Source organism: Crocuta crocuta, unplaced genomic scaffold (assembly GCF_008692635.1).
Source record: "Crocuta crocuta isolate KB4526 unplaced genomic scaffold, BGI_CrCroc_1.0 scaffold4, whole genome shotgun sequence".
Lineage (NCBI taxonomy): Eukaryota > Metazoa > Chordata > Mammalia > Carnivora > Hyaenidae > Crocuta > Crocuta crocuta.
The window spans coordinates 2,297,623-2,305,835 of NW_027529996.1; the positions used below are offsets into that span (position 1 = coordinate 2,297,623).

Genomic DNA, 8,213 nt, shown 5'->3' on the forward strand with positions numbered 1-8,213 from the left:
TTTATTTATTTATGACAGAGGCAGAGAGAGAGACAGAGCATGAGCAGCAGAGAAGCAAAGAGAGAGGGAGACACAGAATCCAAAACGGGTTACAGGCTCTGAGCTGTCAGCATAGAGCCTGATGTGGGTCTTAAACCCACAAACCACAAAATAATGACCTGAGTGGAAGTCGGACACTTAACCAACTGAGCCACCCAGGCGCCCCACTACCCCACTTTCTTAATCTTCCTCATACAAAATGTTCATTGACTTCTGTGAATAAAGGCTGATGTTATTTTCATTGGAAGAAATAGTTGTCTTAAAATATCTCCAATTATAGATTAATGGTGGCCCATAAGGTCGATCTGGCCTGTGCATACATTTGTTTGGTTCACTTAGAGTTAGTATTCTACATGGTTTCTACTACTAAAAGTGAGAGATAAAAATAAGAAAAAAATATAGATTGCAACACTTGGCTACTGTAGGCCACAGTCTACCTGACAATAATTACACAGAGATGAGTAACTACTGAATCCATTTGGATGGAACACTGTTACTTCACCACTCTCCATCCAGCCACCTGGTTCATTCATACTCCTCTCCTCCCTCGAGTTAGTGACCCCTGAGCTCAGTGCTTACAGTGCTGTAACACATCATTGAATTTCATGTCTTTGGTTAAAACACAGAGTCTCTGCTACAATGCTATTGTATGAATATTTACATAAACACCTTCTTACACATCACTTTATCAGATTAAGTAGTTTCTAACAAAGCAGAATGCTTTTTGGCAGACATTATTGTCTAGCAGCAGGGAGTAGCGGCAGGGGCATCTGGGGAGAAGATGCCAAAGAGTTTAAGGGACAGAAAAAAAGAGAACAGAGAATGCTGAGGGTGTGTTTCACTTTTTTTCTACTGGGGCTGGGCACTTGCGCTAAACCCTTTGCTCTACTAATAGGCAGCATGACATCTCTGTCATCTCCCTGCTCCTTTCCTATGAGGGCACAAATACTTGTGGGACTCAGGGTCTCTCTAAAACTGGGGCGAAGACAGACTACCTTGAGCTGGAAGGACCTCCTCAGTTGACTTCTGTATCCCTTACTTCAATGGAGGTAAAGTGAATGGTAAATATCAGAGGAATTACAATGCACATCAGGCAGCAGCCAGAAAAATACCATTCTGGGGGCAGCTGGTTAATGAACTGCCCGTTTGTTGTAGAACTCATCAACAAAAATAATTCTAAAATGATTATTTCATCTTTGAGCATGTGTAACTTTTCTTTTTCTTAATTTTTTACTTATTTTTGAGAGAGAGAGAGCATGAGCAGAGGAGGGGCAGAGAGAGAGAGACAGAATCTGAAGCAGGCTCCAGGCGCTGAGCTGTCAGCACTGAGCATGAGGCAGGGCTCAAACCCACAAACCCTGAGATCATAACCTGCGCCAAAGTCAGACGCCCAACTGACTGAGCCACCCAGGTGCACCGAGCATGTGTAACTTTTCTTTAGACCTTACCATTACTAATCCATTCTCTACATTTCAATTTGTACAATCCTGGTCATACATTCAGATTCTGAATGCCGTTAGCCAAACGTAAGAGCTACTTGAGTTTTCTGTCTCCTGGCTATCTTTAGCTCATTATCTTGGAAATCACCAGTCTGAATTATAGTATATTTGTGCATTTGTGCACTTAAGCACATAAAGATAAAGTTCCACTGACATCGAGTAATATTCCTCAGAGAGTGCCCAGATAACATGGAGTGTGTTGTAGAGGAAGTTTTCTTCATGGCCTTTGCACTGCACTGCTAACCATGATAAGGTTCCCTTCTATTTGCTTCTTATGGCATTGTATGCTGACATCCATTGTGGGGCTTACCAAATGTATAAGTTTCTTAGGGCTGCAGTGAAAAGATACCATACACGTGGTACTTAAACAGCAGAAATGTGTTTGCTAATAGTTCTAGAGACTGGAAGACCAAGATCAAGGTGTTGGGAGGTTTGGATTCCACTGAAGCCTTTGGCTTTGTAGATGGTCGTCTTCTTGCTGTGTCCTCATGTAGCGTCATCTCCGTGTTCATGCACCCCTGGTGTCTCTCTGTGTGTCCAAGTTTTCTCCTTATTTAATGATACAAATCAGGTTGTACTAGGGATCCCCCTAATGACCTTATTTTAAATCACTTTTTAAAGACCCAATCGCTGGATACAGTCACATTCTGAGGTATTGGGGGTTAGGACTTCAACATATGAATTTGGGGCATGGCCCATAATCCAACACATAACACCAAGCATATTGCATTTGTCCACTTGATCTCTCTCCCACTAAAAATGAAGGCAGGATTCATGTCATACTTATCTTTGTGCTCCTTATATCCATCACTTTTGATTTAAAAATATATTTATAGAACTGAACAAGCTCAAAAATATGACTATGATGTTTTGTGGCTTTTAAAGAAGTTTTATCTGGTTCTCACGTATTTGTTTGGGAATGATAGGTGCCCAAGGGACTTACCTACAACTATATTACTCTTATAAATAAATTCCAAATCTAGCCATATATTCAGAGATAGGTGAAGGTATCTTTTCCTATTTTAATGTTTATTTCTGAGAAAGAGAGGGAGAGATAGAGAGACAGAGACAGAGTGCGAGCAGGGGAGGGGCAGAGAGAGATGAGACAGAATCTGAAGCAGCCTCCAGGCTCTGAGTTGTCACCACAGAGCCTGACTCCTGACTCAGGGTTCAAACTCACAAATGGTGAGATCATGACCTGAGCCAAAGTCAAGATACTTAACTGACTGAGCCACCTATGTGTCCCATACGTTTATATTGTAAATGAATGGGGGAAATAACACAGGAGAGAATATGTAAGGATAAATACATAATTGGGAGAGGTTGTCACTTAATATACATTGGTTTCCATGTCAGATAAAATAAGACATTGTCTATACCTTCAAAGGACTCATAACTAACTTATGAACAAACATGTTCAAATGCTTAGGATTTTGTAGGAATTAAATATGGACAAAATTGTATCTATGTGTAGAGCTGGCAAGTGCTGGAATGACTGACAGAGACCAAATTCCTCTGAGGTCTAAAAAAATGCTTGTGGGATTTGGTGACCAAAAGTTGTGACTTCATTGAGGACACAAGGTTAGCCTTGGGTCTTGAAGGATAATGAGGGTAAAGCAGCACAATTTAAATGGTTGGTTCCAGAATTTGGAAATCCAGGATGGTGAAATTATCAGGAAGCAAGGCAGCTGAAAAAGAAAAACTAGCATAGTTTTCATAGCACAAATCTTGTAATTATTTTATTGACTAACATATTGCCTTTTTTTTTTTTTTTTTTTAATATTTTTTTTTCAAATTAGTTTCCNAATCCTCCTATACGTGCAAACATCATATTGCCTTTTTAAAAATGTTCTTTAGACTCTGAACAATGAACTGTCATGAACATTTTAATCCTAACATAAATTAATTCTACCCAGCATAAGTCCAATATTTTCAATGGAAATAGCTAATTAGTCATAACAAAATGACTTATCTTTTTGTCTAGCTGGCATTGGAGTTAAAGTTCTGAGACCTGGGTCATGAATCATGAAACGATTGGCTCCCTCCACCCCTATAATAAGCAGGAAAGAGGAAGAAAATATAAAAAACACTTAAGATGTTTTAATGTCAGTAATCTACTATTCTAAGACCATAGGAAAATTCCTTTTAGTTTAAAACATGACAATTGGCGAAGTACTTTATGTCACTTTATTCTATACACATTCCATGACATTATTCATTTTTTTATCTTTTTAGCTTTAGGTGTTGTTTCCAATTCTTCATGATCTAAATGACAGTTTATATTGTCTTCAATGGAAAAATCAGCCCACACTTTAAGTAAACCTCTTGGAAAATACATCTCTGTCCATTGATGTTGGCTGAGTTTCTTTCTTTCTTTCTTTACACTTTTCTCATGTTTATCTTAGAAGATATATGTCTAGCATACAATGCGAATTAGGAGTACAGCGTGTTCTAAACTAGTCTCCATTAGGCATTTTATAACAGATTATTTTGATTGCTTTGAATAGTGTATGAGGTATGCCTTGGAACCAGGTTTTACCTTGATTTATTATAGTTTTTATCAGACTTTGTTATAGATGATAGCAACTAAGATTATTCTAAATGTTTTACTAAAAGTGTATTGCAAACCAGTTAAGAGATAATTAGATTCTAGGTATTTACTGTATGCTTTCATATAAGAAGTTGAAATCACTTTCTTCTGAATGCTGCTTCTTTGCATATTTGAACCCCACCCCATGCTCTGCTTTTGTCTTTTAAGGGGGGGGTCCAAAATGAACTTCATTCATGTGTCAGATAGCTTCTGGATAGGTTTGGCTAGCAGCAGGCACTATCAGGAGATTGGAAGTGAGAGAAAGAAGAGTCCAAAGCTTGCCCTTTCTTTCTTCCATTCCTTCTTCCTTTCTTTTTTTCTTTCTCTCTCCCTCCTCCCTTCCTTCCTTCCCATCTGTCTTTTTGTCAGTATTAATTATTTTTTTGTGTGTATATGTTATTAATTTTTGTTATTAAAGTATAGTTGACATACAATGTTACAGTCCAAGACATTTCTTAACCTGTTTCTTTGCATCAAACAAATATCCATTCTTCCCTGTGCACTTTCTGCCTCCAGCTCCCACACAACTGGCCCTCCTACTTTCTTCCAGGTGAGCCAAGCTCTTCTGGGATCCAGTAACCCATCTATTACCTTTGTCCTAGCCTGTGTGTAATGCAAGCGTCTGCTATTTCTTTTCTTTTTTTTTTTTTAAATATTTTTATTTATTTCTAGGAGAGAGAGAGAGACAGCGTGAGCAGGGGAGGGTCAGAGAGAGAGGGAGTCACAGACTGAAACAGGCTCCAGGCTCTGAGCTGGCAGTCAGCACAGAGCCCGACGCGGGGCTCGAACCCACAAACCGCGAGATCATGACCTAAGCGAAAGCCGGACGCTTAACCAACTAAGCCACCCAGGCGCCCCAAGCTTCTGCTATTTCTAATCTCAGGGTTACCACATTTTCCTCTCGCTTGGAGCCCAGCTTCCGTCGCAGACTTTGAACTCAGGAGTTCAGCAAGAGAGCGGATGCAGAATTAAATGCGAGTGAGACTAATGTCTAGGAGGGGACCAAGAGCCCCAAGTAAGGATCCTTGCTCCATATTTATTAAGATCAGAAGGAATACAGGCATGATGGACGTGCAGAAAGGGACGATGAAACAGTGATCATTAATTTAAGTGTGTGAGAAAAAGAGGGTTTCAAAGATATGCGGTGTTAGGGGTTTGGGTCAATACAAAACGAAATCCTGATTCTGAGCTGATGGGTGTTTCTGGCAGGGACCAGGCACCGTGTCTGTTTATCTTAACTTTCCTAAGGGATAAGACAGATAGAGTGTGCTACCTCATGGTCAACAAGACACCTTTATTTTGCTAATTAGCTCCAGGCAATTAGCAAATAGACTGCTGTGGCAGTCCATCGCCCTGTTTACCTGCTTACCTATTCTTGACACTTCCATTCCTACCCTTGTTAAGCCATTGGTGCAAGCTCAAGGAATTCCTAAACTTATTCCCCACAACTTCTATTTTAAATACTTGAAATGATTATCTTTTTCTGGTTGGACTTTGACTGGTTCATTCTGTTTCTATTTTCTTTATCTGATGATTGAGAAAATCATACTTTCTTATCACATAATATCTGTTGTTATTATGGATAATGAAATAATGTGTATTGCTTTCCACAGGGCACAGTAATCAATGTTGTAGATGGAATGAGGGATAGGATTAGATCCAAGTGGTGGAAAGGGTAAGATGGAGGGCAGAAATGTTGACACACATATTGGGGTTCTGAGTTCATAGATGGCTCAAAATATGCACCTTGTTGAATGAAGATACTAATGAGTGTTGGGAGATATAATTTATTTATTTATCCACAGATAATTATAGGCTCTAACCAAGAGGCAGGGTCTTTTCTAGACACTAGGATGAGGTACTAGGAAATACTAGGAACATACAAGATGCAGGGAAGACTGCATTCCTTCTGGAGGCTCTAGGAGAGAATCCAGTCTTTGCCTTTTTCAGCTTCTAGAAGCTTCCTGCATCCCTTGGCTCATCTGCTTCTCTGACTCTGACTCTACCCCCTTACCTCTTTTACTTATAAGAACACTTATGGTTACACAGGCCCATCCGGATAATCCAGAATAATCTCCCTATCTCAGAATCCTTAACTTGACCATATCCACAATGTCTCTTGCTATGTAAGGTGCCTTTTGTACAGGTTTCAAGGATTAGGATGTGGCCATCTTTGGGGGACCATTAATCTGCCTACCATACCCTTGCCATATTCTGAGAAGATTTGGGGTGGTTACAATTAGACTTTGCAAAGGAGATGCTAAAAGCAATAGGTAAACGCTGGCTGCAAGCCTTTCTTTCTCTCCTCCCCTCTCCCCTGTCCTCTCCCACACCCACCATCTTGGCAGTTCTGCTCCTTGGAGACTGCACTGAGTCCACAGAAAGCTCCCTGGTCATCACCTCATCTGTTCAGGTCTCAACCTTCCAGAGCCTGTTCCCTCTCCTGAGTCTTCAGCTGTTGATGGCTGCCCTGCTGAGTTCTCTGAGAAATATGTCAGAGAAGCCAGTGGGGAGCTAGCCAGATTTCCAGCCTGAACTGTACAGCATAGGCTCCAGACTCACCCCAGTCAAGTTCACCATGTGAGGGTGCAGCATTTGGTTCTAGGAGTTAACAAATATACGCAGCCAGGTTTCTTGGAAGTAGATTTGCATCCGAGTCAGGGAACAGCTGCCGCTGCAATATATCAGCAGCACCAACATTTCTGTTTTTCAAAACAAAAGGAGAATTGACCAATATCAAGGAGTGATGCTGTGGGATTAGAAGAAAAAGAAAGTCAAGCAGTACTTAGAAAAACGGGGCACAGATTTTTCAAAAGGTTATCTGGATTTAGTGCCTTCTAATATGCTGCACATGTCTTAATGAAAGCAAAGAGTATGAGTTGGACAACTGTTTCTAAAAGGCATGACCTTCTTAGAATCTGATTGTGAAGACTAGCTACTTATTATTGTAGCATTTAAGCAACCTGTTAAACTCTATTCAATAAGATTGCAAGGGGCATGTAATGGTCAGGGGCCTAAATATGTAAAAAGAAAATTTTTTTTACCTTTTGAAATTTATTCATTTATTACTTCTGAGAGAGTGAGAGAGAGTGAGTGCACAAGTGGGAGAAAGAGAGAGAGAGAGAGAGAGACAGAATCTGAAGCAGGCTCCCGTCTCTGAGCTGTCCGCACAGAACCCAACACCCGACGCGGAGCTCAAACTCAGAAACCGCGAGACCGAGATCGTGACCTGAGCCGAAGATGGACGTTTAATTGAGCCACCCAGGTGCCCCGAATATGTAAATTTTTTTTATCAGTCTACCCCAACCTATGGATTTTGAATAAGCAGAAAGAAGTGATCAACTCAAGCTTTAGAACTAACAAAGGATAATATTAAAGATGATAGCATTGTCCCACTTCATTATTATTAATCTTAACAATGTAGTTGTAGTTGTTCGGTTTAATCAAGGTAAAGAAACAATCATTTCATATCTTACCTTTATTGGTACTGGAATCTAGGCAACAAATATGAATGACTTTAACCCAGTAGTTGGGGAAAAAAAAAAAAAAAAAGGAAAAAGCCACAAAAGCCTCCATACGACCATATCGCTATCTATCAGGTCTATAGCTCCTGCATAATTTCTGGATTGTCCTCAGAGACTGTCAACATTCCATTCATTGCAATTACCAACAGGTCATTGCTTTTGTTCAGATGGTATCACTAGTGTTTTTATTGTAATCTTGATAAATGCAATGGTAAATAAAAGTCACTACTTTTCCTAAGCTTAAAAAAAGAGAACAATAGTTAACCCCCCAAATTAAAGATTGATTGGCACGTTTGCATTGGTTCCCAACACCTCTCTTTTTAGAAAGGGGTTTCCAAAATTGGAGAGGTGATGAGACCCCTTAGCAGAACAGATGAAACCATCAAGTTCCTGGATAGTCAGTGGAAAACTTTTATTGGAGAACAGTTTTGCAGTATTGTTTTTTTGGGGGGACGGGGAGATTTCTCTGCAATTCCAGTTGAGGTGACTGATGTAAAGAAGTAGGTAGTGCTGAGTGCTGGAACAGTTTCTTCTAAGCAACTGGAAATGGGTTCATGCTCT

At 40.1% G+C, this 8,213-nt stretch overlaps 1 pseudogene; it reads left to right on the forward strand.

Moving 5' to 3' along the window:
* Positions 1–6,385: 6,385 nt before the first annotated feature.
* LOC144231094 (thioredoxin-like protein 1 pseudogene) lies at positions 6,386–7,746 on the forward strand (annotated as a pseudogene).
* The last annotated feature ends 467 nt before the right edge of the window (positions 7,747–8,213 follow it).